Genomic DNA, 18,095 nt, shown 5'->3' with positions numbered 1-18,095 from the left:
TAACATCTATCACCATACAGAATGTTTTTCTTCTTGTGATGAGAACTTTTAAGATGCACTCTAGATGATGTTCTTTATTTTAAAATAATTAAATGTATAAAGTCCCTATTATCCTACATTACTTTCCATGTCATATCATATGAGAGGATTCTAAAAAAGTAATTAAAAAAAGAGAAAAACTGGCAGTTTTCCCATAGATTTAGCATTCTGGTAAATAAGTGTATATAGTAAAAAAAGCCAGGTGTCATAATCACCGTTGCATTTTGTATCTAACAAACATTTGAAATATTACAGCATTATCAACATGTAGTTCTTGTACATGTCAGAGCTACTGCCACTGTTCTAATAGCTTTCCTATTCTGCTCCAAGGATGACCATTATTAGATATATAAGCTCTGTCTTTGTGAAAGGACACCTCTAAAGCTCCTTAAAATTGCTTATCATATCACTGTGTGGGAGAAGGGATGCAGTCATGAGCTCTGCTTCTGACTCTGCCACTGCTATGCTCCGTGATCTTAGAAAGGTGCATTTACCTTTCCAAGCTTGAGTTTTACTCATTTATCTAAGGTTAAGTCAGAAAATCTCTAAGGCTGAATTTATCCAGCATTTTGCAGACACTGCCAACACTGTTAGACACCAAGGACCCAAAGATGAAAAGACAGTGTACCCCTAACCTTGAAAAGCTAACTGAACTGGAAAGCAGACCAGTAAACACATTTTCATCAAGTGCCGTACGATGGAGCATGCCCAGGTGGTGTGGCAGCACAAAGAAGGCAAAATAATGCAGGTGGGGTGGGACAGGGCAGCAGAGGACTGCCAGGGAAGGCTTTGAGAAAATGATGCCTGAGCTAAGACTTGGAAAAGTGAGTAGGAAGGAGTTAGATAAGGAAAGCATTGGGATAGGAAGGGGGATTCTGGACAAAGGAATAGTCTAGTAAAGACAAACAGGTGTGAAGCACAGGTATGTGAAGGAAATTACAGTTCGATATAACTATAACTAGGGTAAGCGTACATTACTCAAATTAGAATATTTTGAGAGTCAGAGGGCCCTGTTAATAATTACACTGGGACAACAGGTGCAAACCAAGACTGTTCCAGGCACACTGGGACAGACGGTCACCCTGCATATAACCAGATCCTAAACTGTGGTGGGAGGCAGATGATGAGGCTGAAGGGGTATGGTGGGGGCTAAAACAAAGGAGACCTTGGATTCTACCCTGAGGATAAGACAAAAACAACATAAAATTTTAGGAGGAATTTTAAAGTACACAAAAGAAACCGGAATTTAATGAACCTTTAATGTATTTATCATTGACTTTCAATTATCAATATTTACCTATATTCTTCATCTATTCCCCTCTCCTTATTGTGCTAGAGGATTTCAAAGCACATCACAAGCACTGTATGCTTTCACCCATAAAGTCACCCCAAGTGAACTATGTCTAACAGATACGGGCTTTTGTTTGGTGCCACTGTCTTATCTAACAAAATTAACAATAATTAATCAACATAATCTAACACTCAGACTATTTCCCCAGTTGCCTCCAGAACGCTTGAATCAGGATACAAAGTCCAAACATTGCATTTGGTTGCTATGTGTCTCAAGTCTCTTTTAATCTGAGTCCCCTCTATAACATACATGCATATATACATATACATGCATACATACATATATATATTTTACATAGCCTTATGGAGATATAACTGACTTAAACTGCAGAAAGTGTACAATTTGATGTTTTAACTTGACTATGAAACCATCACAACAATCAACATAGTCTATCATCCTCCCCAAGTTTCCTTGTGCCTCTTCTTAATCCCTTCTTCCTGCCACCTTTTCACTTCATCACCCATGAACTACTTTCTGCTACTATAGTTTGTATTTTTGAGAGTCTTATATAAATGGAATGACAGTATGTACTATTTTGTGCATGCTTTCTTTCACTCAGCATAATCATCTTGAGATTAATTCACGCTGTTGCATGCATCAATAGTTCATTTCTTTCTTATGCTATGTAGTATCCCATTGTATAGACATACCACAACTTATTTATCCTTTTCCCTGTTGATGGGACATTTGTATTGTTTTCCAGTTTTGGCTGCAATGAATAAAGCTAAAAACAGCATTCTTTACTTTTCAAACAGCGTACAGGTCTTTGTAAGGACTTATACTTTCCTTGTGCTGGGGTAAATAGCTATGAAGTAGGGAAGATTGGCTAATATGGTAGGCATGTGTGACTTTTTAAGAGACTGCCGAAGTGTTCGCCAAAGTGAGTGTACCATTTTACATTTCCACCAGCAGTGTATGAAAATCCCAGTTCCTCCACATCCTCACCAACACTTGGTATGGCCAGTCTTTTTCATTTGATTTTAACCATTCTAATAGGTGTGCAGTGGTATCTCATTGGGGTTTTAATTTGTATTTCTATAATGACTAATGATGTTGAGCATCTTTTCATGTACTCATTTGCCATCTGCATATTTTCTCTGGGGAAGTGTCTGCTAGAATCTTTGGCCCATTTTTCTAGAGTTGTTATTATTGACTTGAGAGTATTTTACACATTCTAGAAGTCCAGTGTGCTATCCATTGTGCTACAGAGCCACCTATAGAGTATTTTACATACTCGAGATATAATTCGTTTTGCATATATTTTCTCTCTAGCAGAAGTTTTTAATTTTGATGAAGTCAGTTTATCAATGTTTCATTTGTTGATTGTGCTCTGGTGTCATATCTAAGTAATCTTTGCCTTAACTCAAGGTTACAAGAGTTCTCCCTATTTTCTTTTCTAGAAGTTTATATGTCGGCCTTTATATGTAGGTCTCTGATCCATCTGAGTTACTTTTGCATATGGTTCAAGGTATGGATCAAAGTTCTTTTTTTCATATGACACATAATTGTCCCAGCACCATTTGTTGAAAAGGCTGTCCTTCCTCCACTGAATTGCCTTTGTACGTTTGGCAAAAATCTGTTGCCCATATACGTGTTGGTCTATGGCTGAACACTATTTTGTACCATGTATCTATTTGTCTGTCATTAAGCAAATACCACACTGTCATGATTTCTGTAGCTTTGTAACAAATCTGAAATCAACTCCAATTTTTTTATCCTTTTCCAATGTCTTTTTGGTTGTTCTTGATCCTCTGCATTCCCATATTAATTTTAGGTTCATCTTGTCAATTTCTATTAAAAACAAAAGCCTTCTGGGATCTACACTGGGATTGCACTGAATGTATAGAACAACTGGGAGAGAAGTGACATCTTAACAATATTGAGTGGTCCCCCGGACATTGTATATCTCTCCATTTATTTAGTTTTTATTTATTTTTCTCAACAGTATTTTATAGATTTCACTGTATAGGTCTTGTACATCTTTTGTGAGATCTCTAAGAATTTCCTGTTTATGTTATTTCCTGTTTGATGCTAATGAAAATGGTATTTAAAAAATTCAATTCCCATTCATTGCTTGTATAGAAATAAAATTCATTAATGTATAATGATCTTGGGACTTCCCTGGCGGCACAGTGGTTAAGACTCTGAGCTCCCAATGCAGGGGGCCCGGGTTTGATCCCTGGTCAGGGAACTAGACCCCACATGCATGCTGCAACTAAGAGTTCACATGCCACAACTAAGGAGCCCACATGCCACAACTAAGGAGCTGGCAAGCTGCAACTAAGAAGCCTGTGAGCCACAACTAAGGACCCCACTGGCCGCAACTAAGACCTGGTGCAACCAAATAAATAAATAAAATAAATATTAAAAAAATAGTTATAAAACTGTATAATGATCTTATATCTTGCAACCTTGTTAAACCCATTTGTTACTTCTAGTAGCTTTTTTATAAACGCCATCACATTTTCTTCATAGACAATAATGTCATCTGCAAATGACAGTTTTACTTCTTCATTTCTAATATGGGTACCTTTCATTTTTCTTTTTCCTTATTGTGCTGGCTAGAACCTCCAGTATAATGTGGAAACAAAAGTCATAAGAGCACACATCATTCTCTTGTTCCTAATCTTAAGAAAAACCATTTAGTCTTTCCCCTTTAAGTATGATGGTAGCTGTCAGTTTTTCATAGATGCCCCTCTTCAGTTTAAGGAAGTTACATTTTATGCCTACTTTGCTAAGAGATTTCTAAAATGTAATTCAACCCTTACTGTTAAAAAAAAAAAAAACAGAAAAAAAATAAAAACAATGGAAATAATACACAAGATGATCATAAAAACACATTAGTGAACCACAAGTACTAGAAAGAAGCGGAAAAGGCAGCAGGATGGTTCTTTTGCAGGCTCTGTCACCCAAGGAGACACAATGTCCATACTAGTCTTCAAAAAATGAGGGAAAGCCTCATATGATGAAAGAGGGGTTTTAAAGGTACCTCTTTAAGAAGTCAAGTTCTTGTAATCCAAATGGGTTTGGACCCAATGGCCTACTGACCTTTGACGTTTACCAACAAAGTTTGTGTACGGCCAGATCTGACACCTGCTTTCACTTGATTTTAATGGCAAATCTGTGCCTGTGGTCTTGGCTGTACCTACAAGAGCTCGTGAAATACCACAGGTGCTCAAAAATCTGTGGAGTGAACAGCTGTCTGCTCAAAACCATTTTTTAAAAAGTTTGTTGGGAGACTAAAGAGGAAAAAGGATGGTCATGTGTAAAAAGGATGGAGGCTTCCCAAATTCCACAGGGATGGAAATGGGGGTAGTCAAGGATTAGAAATCATTCCCTTGGTGGAGATGCAATGAACGGACCCTGAGGTCAGTTCTGGGAGAAAAAAAAAACTCACCTAAATTTCTAAGAGACACACAAAGCATGTTCCCTGATTCTCTTTAATGTCTGGCCATGGAGGGAAAGGTTATAATACTGATCTCTAATTCTGCTTTACGGTCTAATGTGGACCTCTTACACCTGTTGAGGGAACTAGCTGGTGCTATCCCCATCCCTGTCCCTGAGTACAGGGGAGGGGACAACTGTGAGAGGGTCAGGTATCATGGGCCATGAAGTAGGGGAGGCAAATGGGATTGGTGGGTTTTCAGGAGGTAGAGTGGGAGATGGCTTGGAAGAGCTCAGTTTTGAGATGGGCTCACAATTCTGCCCCATTGCTTCTTAGTTGGGCATATCCTCCTCCTTCTGCTCCTTCTATCCAAGTCAAAGTCCTCAAGCTCCTGCAAAACCTTATCCATGAAGTGTACAGGGTGTTCTAAGACACAGCCAACTGAACTGCATCATTGGAAAGCTTTTCACCATTGGTACCATCAGCAGTTGAGACAAAGTATGGGAGCAGGGAGAACTTCTGGGCAAAACTGAAGATTTGGGGGTCACCTTTATGTCTGCATCAATTTTTTTGGCCACCAGATGCACAGGATCTCTGGCCTGAACTCCCAAAGCCCCATTTTCCAAGGTGCTCAGGTTCTTGTAGGTGACTTTCCTCTGACATCAAACACCACGATGTAGGCGTGGGCCTTGCAGTAGGAGGCATGTGTGCTCTGGAACTGCTCCTGGCTTGCTATGTCCAAAAAGTCCACAAGGATGAGACCAGTAAGATACTGCCCACCATGGCCATGTGCTTATACAGGGTCAGGGTGTATGTGGACAGCTGCTGTGGCTGAAATCCATCTATGAAAAATCTCTCCATAAATTTGGACTTGCCCATGGTGCTGTCCCACTGGCAGATGATCTTCATGTTGTCATCAGCATCGTATTTCTCTTGGTTCAGCTCACAGGGTTTGGCTCTGTCCTGGGCCATTGGCTCCTGGCTATAGAGGGGCCCAGCCCAGGGGAAGGGACTCTTGTCACTGTCAGCCTGTTATTCCAGGAACCAGGCCCTCTGTCTGGCTCAGGGCCCAAGGAAGGCCTCAGAGAGGTGGTTCCCACATGCTGAGCCTGCCATCGGGGAGGCTTTGTCCTCTTGGATAGTCTTGGGTGAGGGCTGGAGAGACCAGGGATACTGCAGGTTGGCCAACCCTTGGCCAGCTGACCCCCAGGCCCTGCACACTGCCATCCCTGGACCCTACATCATCCCAGACACCCTGCTAAAAGTTTTTAATCAGGAATATATGCTGGATTTTGGTAAATGTTTTTTTCCTGCATCTATTGAGATCATGTGGTTTTCCTTTTTTTGGTCTGTTAATATAGAAAATTATATGGATTAATTTTTTGAAAGTTAAATCAACCTGCATTCTTGGGATAAATGCCACCTGGTCATGATGAATTATTTTTATATATTGTTAGATATGATTTGGTAAAATTTGTTTAGAATTTTAAAATCTATGTTCAAGAGGGATTCTGGTCTGTAGTTTTCTGTTTTGTAATGTTTTTGTCTGGTTTTGGTATCAGGATGATGCTGGCTTCATAGAATGAAATGGGAAGTATTCCTATCTTTTCAGTTTTCTGGACTTGGCATAGAATTGTTATTATTTCTTCCTTAAGTTTTTGTAGAACTCACCAGAAACCATCTGTACCTGGAGTTTTCTTTTTTTGGATAGTTTTAAATGCAATTTCCTTAATAGATATAGGGCTATTTAATTTATCTGTTCATCTGGAATGAGCTTTGGTCATTAGTATAGAATGACCACACTAATGGAGTTCATCCATTTCATACAAGTTGTCAAATTTATTGGCTTAAACTTGTTCATAAGATTTCCTTACTATCTCTATAATCTGTAGCAATGTCATCTCTCTCATTTTTGATATTGCTAATTTGTGCCTTCTCTTTTTCTCCTGATCAGTTTGGCCAGAGGCTTATCAATTTTATTGATTTTCTCAAGGAACTAATTCTTTGAGTAATTTTCTCTACTGTTTTTCTGTTTTCTAGTTCAACAACTGCTGCTCTGATCTTTCTTATTACCTTTCTTCTGTCTACTTTTGGTTTAATTTGCTCTTCTTTCTCCAATTTCTTAAGGTGTAAGATGAGAGTATTAATTCCAGACATTCTTCTCTAATATAGAAATTGCTTTAGTAGCACCTTCAAAATTTTGATATATTGTGTTTTCATTTTCATTCAGTTCAAATGATCTTCTAATTTCCCTTTTGATTTCTTCTTTATCTCATGTGTTATTTAGAAGTTAGTTTCCACATATTTGGGGGTTTTCCAGAGATTTTTCTATTACTGATTTCTAATTTAACTCCAGGAGGTCAGAGAACATATTTTGTGTGACTTGAATCCTCTTAAAATTTGAGACTTGTTTTATGGCCCAGAGAGCATTTCCAAAGAAAGTATGTTCTGCTTTTGTTAGAGGGAGTGTTCTGTAAACATCAATCAGGTAAAGTTAGTTGATTATGCTGTTCAAGTCTTTTACATACTCAATGATTTTCTGTCTCCTTATTCTTTCAATTATTGAGAGAGGGGTAATGAAATCTCTGACTATAATTGCAGGTTTGTCTATTTCTCACTGCAGGTCTATCAGTTTTCACTTCATATTTTTTTTAGCTTTGTTACTATGTGCATAAATGTTTAAGTGTATCCCTGGCAATAGGTTTGCTCTGAAATCTCCTGATATTAATTAGCCTCTTCAACTTTATTTTGATTTGTGTTGGTTTTGTGTAGCCTTCTTCACCCTTTTAACCTATTTGTATTTTTATATTTAAAGGTTTCTTACAAGCAGCATATGGTTGGGTCTTCCTTTTTTAATCTAATCTGTTAACCTCCGCTTTTAACTGGGTGTTTAGAGGATATACTTTAATGTGGCTATTGATATGTTTATGTTTATGTATATCATTTTGGTATTTGTTTTCTATTTGTCCCATCTGTTCTTTATTCCCTTTTCCTGCTTTTTTCTGTTTTGTTTAGGATTGAGTTTTTTGTTTTGTTTTGTCTTTTTACAATTTCATTTGTCTCCTTCGTTGGATTTAGCTATAACTCTTTGTAGTGTTACTTTAGGGTTTAAGTATGCATCTTTAACTTATCACAGTCTAATTTCAGGTGATTATACTACTTTACATATAGTGTAAGAGCCTTACGACAGTATTCTTTCATTTCATCCCTCTCAGCCTTTGTGCTATTGTTGTCACCCATTTTACTTATATAACTCCACTATGTATTATCATATTTCTTAAAGCAGTTTTTTTTTTGTATTTTATTTATTTATTTATTTATTTATTTATGGCTGTGTTGGGTCTTCATTTCTGTGTGAGGGCTTTCTCTAGTTGTGGCAAGTGGGGGCCACTCTTCATCGCGGTGCGGGGGCTTCTCATTATCGCGGCCTCTCTTGTTGCAGAGCACAGGCTCCAGACGTGCAGGCTCAGTAATTGTGGCTCACGGGCCTAGTTGCTCCGCGGCATGTGGGATCTTCCCAGACCAGGGCTCGAACCCGTGTCCCCTGCATTGGCAGGCAGATTCTCAACCACTGCGCCACCAGGGAAGCCCTCATATTTCTTTATACAGCCAAATATCTTACAAATTAAAAATTTTTTAAATTGTGGTAAAAACATGTAACATAAAATTTACTATCTTACCCATCTCCAAGTGTACACTTCAGTAGTGTTATATACATTCACATTTTTATGCATCAAATCTCCCAAACTCTTTCATCTTGCAAAACTGAAACTCTATATCCATTAAACATTCCCTCCTTCCACCCCCACCCCCTGAGTCTCTGGCAACCACCATTTTACTTTGTCTTTGAATTTGATTACTCTAGGTACCTCATGTAAGAGGAATACAAATACAGTATTTGTCTTTTTATGACTGGTTTGTTTCACTTGCCATAGTGTCCTCAAGGTTCCTCCACAATGTAGCATGTGTCAGAATTTTCTTCCTTTTTAAGGCTGAATAATAATAAGGCTTAATAATATTTAAGGCTGAGTAATACTGTATGTATACACTACATTTCCTTTATACATTCATCTACTGATGTACACCCAAGTTGCTTCCACTTTTGGCTATTGTGAACAATGCTGCTATTGAACATGGGTATAAAATAATCTCATTGAGATCCTGCTTTCAATTCTTTTGGTATATACCCAGAAGTGAAATTGCCAGGTCATATGGTATTTCTATGTTTAATATTTTGCAGAACTGCTATACTGTCTTCCACAGTGGCCTCATCGTTTTGCAATGCCTAAGGGTTCTAATTTCTCCTCATCCAAGAAATATTTATTTTGTTTTAAAACATTAGCTCTAATGATTGTGAAGTGATATTTCATTGTGGTTTTGATTTGCATTTCCCTAATGATTAGTATGCTGAACATCTTTTCATGTGGTTATTGGCCATTTGTATATCGCTCTCTTTTTTGGTTGCTTTGGGCCTTAGTTGTGGCACGTGGGATCCTCGATGCGGCATGTGGGATCTTTTGTTGAGGCACGCAGACTTCTCTCTAGTTGTGGTGTGTGGGCTTAGGTGCCCTGCGGCATGTGGGATCTTAGTTCCCCGACCAGGGATCGAATGCACATCCCCTGCATTGGAAGGTGATTCTTAACCACTGGACCACCGGGAAGTCCCTGTATATATCTCTTTTTGAGAAATGTCTTTTTAAGTTCTTTGCCCATTTAAAACATCAGGTTTGTTTGTTTTGTTGAATTGTGGGAGTTCTTTATAAATTCTGGATATTAACCCTTGCCAGATACACGATTTGCCAATATTTTCTCCTATTCTGTGGGTTGCCTCTTCATTCTAATTTACTGTGTCCTTTGATGCACAGACATTTAAAATTTTGATACAGTCCAATTTATCTATAATTTTTATTACTTGTATGTTTAGTGTCACATCTAAGAAGTCACTGCTAAATCCAATGTTATGAAGCATTTCCCTTATACTGTTTTATAGTTTTAGCTCTTATGCTAAGGTCTCTGACCCATTTCGAGTTAATTTTTGTACATAGTGTAAGGTAATGGTCCAACTTCATTTTTTTGCATGTGGATATCCAGTTTTCCCAGCATCATTTGTTGAAAAGACTGTCTGTTCCTCACTGAATGGTCTTGGCACCTTATCAAAAATCATTTGAACATATATGTGAGGGTTTATTTCTGGGCTCTCAATTCTATTCCATTGGTCTGTCTGTATGCCAGCACCACACTGTTTTGATTACTGTAGCTTTGTACTAAGTTCTTAAATCCAGAAGTTTGAGATCTCCAACTTTGTTCTTGTTTTTCAAGGTTGTTTTGACTATTTGGACCCCTTGAGATTCCATATGAATTTTAGGATAGATTTTTCTATCTTTGCAAAAAAGTAATTGGGATTTTGATAGGGATTGCACTGAATCTGGGTACTACTGTCATCTTAACGATATTAAGTCTTCTAATCCATGAACATAGTATGACTTTCCATTTATTTGCATCTTTAATTTCTTTCAGCAACATTTTGTAGTTTTCAGTGTATAAGTCTTTTACCTCCTTGGTTAAGTTTATTCTTAAATATTTTACTCTTTTTGATGCTATTGTAAATGCAATTGTTTCCTTAATTTCCTTTTTGTTCAGTGTTAGTATACAGGATATATTCTGAAGGTAGATCTGAGAGAACTGATAGATTAAGTGTGGAATATGGGAGAAAGAAAGGGGTCAAAGATGATGCCGAGCAGCTTAGAGAATACAATCACCATTTAATGACATAAAGAAGATTCAGGAAGAGCAGATTTGGAAGGAGAAATCAAAAGTTCAGTTTTGGGTGTATGAAGTTTGAGGAAGTATCACGAGAACTAAGAAGTGACTACTGGAGATGGCAAGTAGAGGTCATGGTGGCCTCGACAATAATCGTTCAGTGGAAGGACAGGAAGAAAAGCCTGATGGAATGGCCTTCAACTGGGACAAGGTGGTGGTGTCAGTGTACCTTTTTAAATCTTACCAAATTTCCTCGTAAAAATGCAAAGAGAAACTTTAAGAGTAAAATTAAAAGCCCACAAACATCTTCAACAAAACCAGGTGAAAGGGTATCTCGCAAACCCCAGACTACAAGTAGGTAGGGTCAAACCACCAACTACAGCATTATTCTACAGATACACAATCAGCAGCTGTGCTGAGGTAGTGGAAGGAAGAGAAAAAGGGTTCTGACAGTCCTAAGCACTTGATCCATCCATTATGAAGCTCCCATCGGTCTTTCACCTGATTTTAGCATCCACAGATGAGCACTATAAATCCATCATTTCATTGAGGGTAATGAAATGGTGATTTTCTAATTCTATGATTCATTTGTTAGTTGGAATTCTTCTATAAAGACGTTTCCCTCATCAACTAGCTGGTTACTATGCAATACAATTTGTACAGAAAAAATAGATGAGTCAGTTTTTAAAAACTGATTTTCAGAATAACAAATTGGTTCTCTAACAACCTGCAGTTTCAATCAATTGCAATATTTATTCCCTGAATGCTCAGTCTCATTTTTGACTGATATAGGGAGCTCCTTTAAGATGGCACCCAGGTCCTTTTGATACCACCATAGTAGTCTTCAATAGCTTCCTTGCTATCTAGTACAATATTCATCTTATACATTTGCTGCCCTAAACCTAAAAAAAGCCTTTTCTCCAAGGATGCCTGGATTTTTTTTTTTGAGTGGGAAATGGTATTTGAAAATAACCCTAGAGCAGTCTGAGGGTGGAATGGGGTGGGAGTGGAGATTCATTATTTTATTAAGAATGTAAAATAATTTTCTAATTCTGTCATTCCTTCTGCATTTATTTGGCTGCACTGGGTCTTCGTTGCTGCGCGCAGGCTTTCTCTAGTTGCGGCGAGCGGGGGCTACTCTTTGTTGCGGTGCGTGGGCTTCTCACTGCAGTGGCTTCTCTTGTGGCAGAGCACGGGCTCCAGGAACACGGGCTTCAGTAATTGAAGCATGTGGGCTCAGTAGTTGCGGCTTGTGGGCTCTAGTGTCCACAGGCTTTGGTAGTTGTGGTACATGGGCTCAGTAGTTGTGGCTCATGGGCTCTAGAGCACAGGCTCAGTAGTTGTGGTGCACAGGCTTAGCTGCTCCGCGCCACGTGGGATCTTCCTGGACCAGGGATCGAACATGTGTCCCCTGCACTAGCAGGCGGATCTTTAACCACTGTGCCACCAGGGAAGTCCCCTTCTGCATGTATTAGTTGGAATTCTTCTATAAAGAGAGGTATTCATTGTTACTGGGTTGTCATTGCCATGGACAGAAGAGCTCTGTATTTTTTAGTAAAAGGAAAATAAACCAGGAGTCTATACTGACATTTTCAATTCAATAATAAGATTATAGGATTATTATATAATTTCTGTATTTTAAATATTTATTCTCTTACTCTGATTCTTGGCTTCTAATATCATCAACATAAGTTATTTGCTTTATCCTACAATCTACATATAATAGTTTCAAAATAACAATCAATACTACCAACAATAAGACTATTAAATGCAGCTTAGACTTTTTTTTTTTGCCAATAGAGTAATTTTTTAAATATAGTCTCACCTGACATCTTATTTGAATTTTATTGTCCTTTTACCAGGAATATAAAGAAAAAATTATGTGGAAGTAATAACTGTAATCAGAAACAATAAGTTAACCAAAAGAAATACCCAAGTAAGGAACATTTAAGAAAATTCAATAGATATCCATTAAGATTTTTGTATCACTGACAGAAAATATGAATTTGATTTTTAAACTACATTTAAACCATTTCTTCACCAAAAATAAAAAGGCCAGTTTAACATTCTAGCTCTCAAAAATGAAATCTTAATTGGTGTTGCACTCCCATTTAGCTCACATACTCTGTACATCACTATTTAGTGATGGTTCTGTTTTCAAAGGAAAATTATACAAAATGACTATTTTTCAAAAAAGGTCAGTTGTCAATATTCTTTTTAATGATAAAATATATCCTCTTTAAAATAAAATAAGCTTAGAGACAAAGAAATGAATTTCAGAGACTATCAGTATATTCCTAAGAAACGAAAGCTGGCGTTTTATTCCAATTCCTATGGTATACTGAGTTATTATGATAATATATAATATCAAGAAAAGAAAAGCTTTTGATACCTCAGAACTGCAACATAAAATGAATTTAATTTGGGAAATTAAATTCAGGATTAAAGGATAATAAACTTCTTCTTGGAACTTTCCATCTTAGTCATCTGATCTTTAACATAGATCCTCACACAAGAGATGATTCGGTCTTATACTGTGGGTTGATTTATTTATTTTTGGCCAAAATACCAAACTTTTTTTAATCCAAGGAAACGTACCATTGTTTTAAGACATATTATTATTTTTATATATTTTAGAAAGATAAAGACACTGCTAATTAATATTTGATTATATACTTTCTTATTCTTTATAATTTGTATTTTACACAGAGAAAGAAATTTAGACTTAATTGATCATATGTTTTTATCATGCATCAGTCTTTTGCAAACATAAAAAGGAAAATGTGGACCAACCAAATTGGTAAACCTTTTCCTAAAGCTTCTTTGTATTCTTTTTTTTTTAATCTCTCTTAATTCTTAAAAAAAAATTTTTTTTATACAGCAGGTTCTTATTAGTCATCAATTTTATACACATCAGTGTATACATGTCAATCCCAATCGCCCAATTCATCACACCTCCACCCCCCACCCCCCTGCCTCTTTCCCCCCTTGGTGTCCATATGTTTGTCCTCTACATCTGTGTCTCAATTTCTGCCCTGCAAACTGGTTCATCTGTACCATTTTTCTAGGTTCCACATATATGTGTTAATATACGATATTTGTTTTTCTCTTTCTGACTTACTTCACTCTGTATGAGTCTCTAGATCCATCCACGTCTCAACAAATGACCCAATTTTGTTCCTTTTTATGGCTAATATTCCACTGTATATATGTACCACATCTTTATCCATTCGTCTGTCAATGGGCATTTAGGTTGCTTCCATGAACTGGCTATTGTAAATAGTGCTGCAGTGAACATTAGGGTGCATGTGTCTTTTTGAATTATGGTTTTCTCTGGGTATATGCCCAGTAGTGGGATTGCTGGGTCATATGGTAATTCTATTTTTAGTTTTTTAAGGAACCTCCATACTGTTCTCCGTAGTGGCTGTATCAATTTACGTTCCCACCAACAGTGCAAGAGGGTTCCCTTTTCTCCACACCCTCTCCAACATTTGTTGTTTGTAGATTTTCTGATGATGCCCATTCTAACTGGTGTGAGGTGATACCTCATTGTAGTCTTGATTTGCATTTCTCTAATAATTAGTGATGTTGAGCAGCTTTTCATATGCTTCTTGGCCATGTGTATGTCTTCTTTGGAGAAATGTCTATTTAGGTCTTCTGCCCATTTTTGGATTGGGGTGTTTGTTTCTTTAATATTGAGCTGCATGAGCTGTTTATATATTTTGGAGATTAATCCTTTGTCCGTTGATTCGTTTGCAAATATTTTCTCCCATTCTGAGGGTTGTCTTTTTGTCTTGTTTATGGTTTCCTTTGCCGTGCAAAAGCTTTCAAGTTTTCATTAGGTCCCATTAGTTTATTTTTGTTTTTATTTCCATTACTCTAGGAGGTGGATCAAAATAGATCTTGCTGTGATTTATGTCAAAGAGTGTCCTTCCTGTGTTTTCCTCTAAGAGTTTTACAGTGTCCAGTCTTACATTTAGGTCTTTAATCCATTTTGAGTTTATTTTTGTGTATGGTGTTAGGGAGTGTTCTAATTTCATTCTTTTACATGTAGCTGCCCAGTTTTCCCAGCACCACTTATTGAAGAGACTGTCTTTTCTCCATTGTATATCTTTGCCTCCTTTGTCATAGATTAGTTGACCATAGGTGCGTGGGTTTATCTCTGGGCTTTCCATCTTGTTCCATTGATCTATGTTTCTGTTTTTGTGCCAGTACCATATTGTCTTGATTACTGTAGCTTTGTAGTACAGTCTGAAGTCAGGGAGCCTGATTCCTCCAGCTCTGCTTTTTTCCCTCAAGACTGCTTTGGCTACTCAGGGTCTTTTGTGTCTCCATACAAATTTTAAGATTTTTTGTTCTAGTTCAGTAAAAAATGCCATTGGTAATTTGATAGGGATTGCACTGAATCTGTAGATTGCTTTGAGTAGTATAGTCATTTTCACAATATTGATTCTGCCAATCCAAGAACATGGTATATCTCTCCATCTACTGGTATCATCTTTAATTTCTTTCATCAGTGTCTTATACTTTTCTGCATACAGGTCTTTTGCCTCCCTAGGTAGGTTGATTCCTAGGTATTTTATTCTTTTCGCTGCAATGGTAAATGGGAGTGTTTCCTTAATTTCTCTTTCAGATTTTTCATCATTACTGTATAGGAATGCAAGAGATTTCTGTGCATTAATTTTGTATCCTGCTACTTTACCAAATTCATTGATTAGCTCTAGCAGTTTTCTGGTGGCATCTTTAGGATTCTCTATGTAGAGTATCATGTCATCTGCAAACAGTGACAGTTTTGCTTCTTCTTTTCCAATCTGTATTCCTTTTATTTCTTTTTCTTCTCTGATTGCCGTGGCTAGGACTTCCAAAACTATGTTGAGTAATAGTGGTGAGAGTGGACATCCTTGTCTTGTTCCTGATCTTAGAGGAAATGCTTTCAGCTTTTCACCATTGAGAATGATGTTTGCTGTGGGTTTGTCGTATATGGCCTTTATTATGTTGAGGTAGGTTCCCTCTATGCCCACCTTATGGAGAGTTTTTATAATAAATGGGTGTTGAATTTTGTCAAAAGCTTTTTCTGCATCTATTGAGATGATCATATTGTTTTTCTTCTTCAATTTGTTAATATGGTGTATCACATTGATTGATTTGTGTATACTGAAGAATCCTTGCATCCCTGGGATAAATCCCACTTGATCATGGTGTATGATCCTTCTAATGTGTTGTTGGATTCTGTTTGCTAGTATTTTGTTGAGGAGTTTTGCATCTATATTCATCAGTGATATTGGTCTGTAATTTTCTTTTTTTGTAGTATCTTTGTCTGGTTTTGGTATCGGGGTGATGGTGGCCTTACAGAATGAGTTTGGGAGTGTTCCTTCCTCTGCAATTTTTTGGAAGAGTTTGAGATGGATGGCTGTTAGCTCTTCTCTAAATGTTTGATAGAATTCACCTGTGAAGCCATCTGGTCCTGGACTTTTGTTTGTTGGAAGATTTTTAATCACAGTTTCAATTTCATTACTTGTGATTGGTCTGTTCATATTTTCTATTTCTTCCTGGTTCAGTCTTGGAAGGTTATACCTTTCTAAGAATTTGTCCATTTCTTCCAGGTCGTCCATTTTATTGGCATAGAGTTGCTTGTAGTAGTCTCTTAGGATGCTTTGTATTTTTGCGGTGTCTGTTGTAACTTCTCCTTTTTCATTTCTAATTTTATTGATTTGAGCCCTCTCCCTCTTTTTCTTGATGAGTCTGGCTAATGCTTTATCAATTACGTTTATCTTCTCAAAGAACCAGCTTTTAGTTTTAATGATCTTTGCTATTGTTTTCTTTGTTTCTATTTCATTTATTTCTGCTCTGATCTTGATGATTTCCTTCCTTCTGCTAACTTTGGGTTTTGTTTGCTCTTCTTTCTCTAGTTCCTTTAGGTGTAACGTTAGATTGTTTATTTGAGATTTTTCTTGTTTCTTGAAGTAGGCTTGTATAGCTATAAATTTCCCTCTTAGAACTGCTTTTGCTGCATCCCATAGGTTTTGGATTGTCATGTTTTCATTGTCCTCTGTCTCTACGTAGTTTTTGATTTCCTCTTTGATTTCTTCAGTGATCTCTTGGTTATTTAGTAACGTATTGTTTAGCTTCCATGTGTTTGTGTTTTTTACATTTTCTTCTCCTGTAATTCATTTCTAATCTCATAGCATTGTGGTCAGAAAAGATGCTTGACATGATTTCAATTTTCTTAAATTTACTGAGGCTTTACATCTTTGTGACCCAAGATGTGATCTATCCTGGAGAATGTTCCGTGCACACTTGAGAAGAAAGTGTAATCTGCCGTTTTTGGATGGAATGTCCTATAAATAGCAATTAAATCTATCTGGTCTATTGTGTCAATTTAAAGCTTCTGTTTCCTTATTTATTTTCACTTTGGATGATCTGTCCATTGGTGTAAGTGAGGTGTTAAAGTCCCCCAGTATTATTGTGTTACTGTCGATTTCCTCTTTTATAGCTGTTAGCAGTTGCCTTATGTATTGAAGTGCTCCTATGTTGGGTGCATATATATTTATAATTGTTACTTCTTCTTATTGGATTGATCCCTTGATCATTATGTAGTGTCCCTTCCTTGTCTTTTGTAGCATTCTTTATTTTAAAGTCTATTTTATCTGATATGAGTATTGCTACTCCAGTCTTCTTTTGATTTCCATTTGCATGGAATACCTTTTTCCATCCCCTCAGTTTCAGTCTGTATGTGTCCCTAGGTCTGAAGTGGGTCTCTTGTAGACAGCATATATATGGGTCTTGTTTTTGTATCCATTCAGCAAGCCTGTGTTTTTTGGTTGGAACATTTAATCCATTCACGTTTAAGGTAATTATCGATATGTATGTTCCTATGACCATTTTCTTAATTGTTTTGGGTTTGTTTTTGTAGGTCCTTTCTTCTCTTGTGTTTCCCACTTAGAGAAGTTCCTTTAGCATTTGTTGTAGAGCTGGTTTGGTGGTGCTGAATTCTCTTAGCTTTTGTTTGCCTGTAAAGCTTTTGATTTCTCCATCGAATCTGAATGAGATCCTTGCCGGATAGAGTAAGGATGGTTGTAGGTTCTTTCCTTTCACCACTTTAAATATTTCATGCCACTGCCTTCTGGCTTGTAGAGTTTCTGCTGAGAAATCAGCTGTTAACCTTATGGGAGTTCCCTTGTATGTTATTTGTCGTTTTTCCCTTGCTGCTTTCAATAATTTTTCTTTGTGTTTAATTTTTGCCAATTTGATTACTATGTGTCTCGGCGTGTTTCTCCTTGGGTTTATCCTGTATGGGACTCTCTGCGTTTCCTGGACTTGGGTGGCTATTTCCTTTCCCATTTAGGGAAGTTTTTGACTATAATCGCTTCAAATATTTTCTCGGGTCCTTTCTCTCTCTCTTCTCCTTCTGGGACCCCTATAATGCAAATGTTGTTGTGTATAATGTTGTCCCACAGGTCTCTTAGGCTGTCTTCATTTCTCTTCATTCTTTTTTCTTTATTCTGTTCTGCAGCAGTGAATTCCACCATTCTGTCTTCCAGGTCACTTATCCATTCTTCT

General features: G+C 37.2%; 1 protein-coding gene and 1 pseudogene across 2 annotated transcripts in view; both read right to left on the bottom strand.

Annotated features, from left to right (window-relative positions):
* RNF130 (ring finger protein 130) overlaps positions 1-18,095 on the bottom strand; it is a 100,007-nt gene that overhangs the window by 22,014 nt on the left and 59,898 nt on the right. The window lies entirely within an intron of this gene.
* LOC133089544 (rab-like protein 2A) lies at positions 5,068-5,747 on the bottom strand (annotated as a pseudogene).

The sequence above is a fragment of the Eubalaena glacialis genome, chromosome 4, assembly GCF_028564815.1.
Source record: "Eubalaena glacialis isolate mEubGla1 chromosome 4, mEubGla1.1.hap2.+ XY, whole genome shotgun sequence".
NCBI lineage: Eukaryota > Metazoa > Chordata > Mammalia > Artiodactyla > Balaenidae > Eubalaena > Eubalaena glacialis.
The sequence above is the reverse complement of the archived record's forward strand: the minus strand, read 5'-3'. Positions and strand labels throughout refer to the sequence as shown.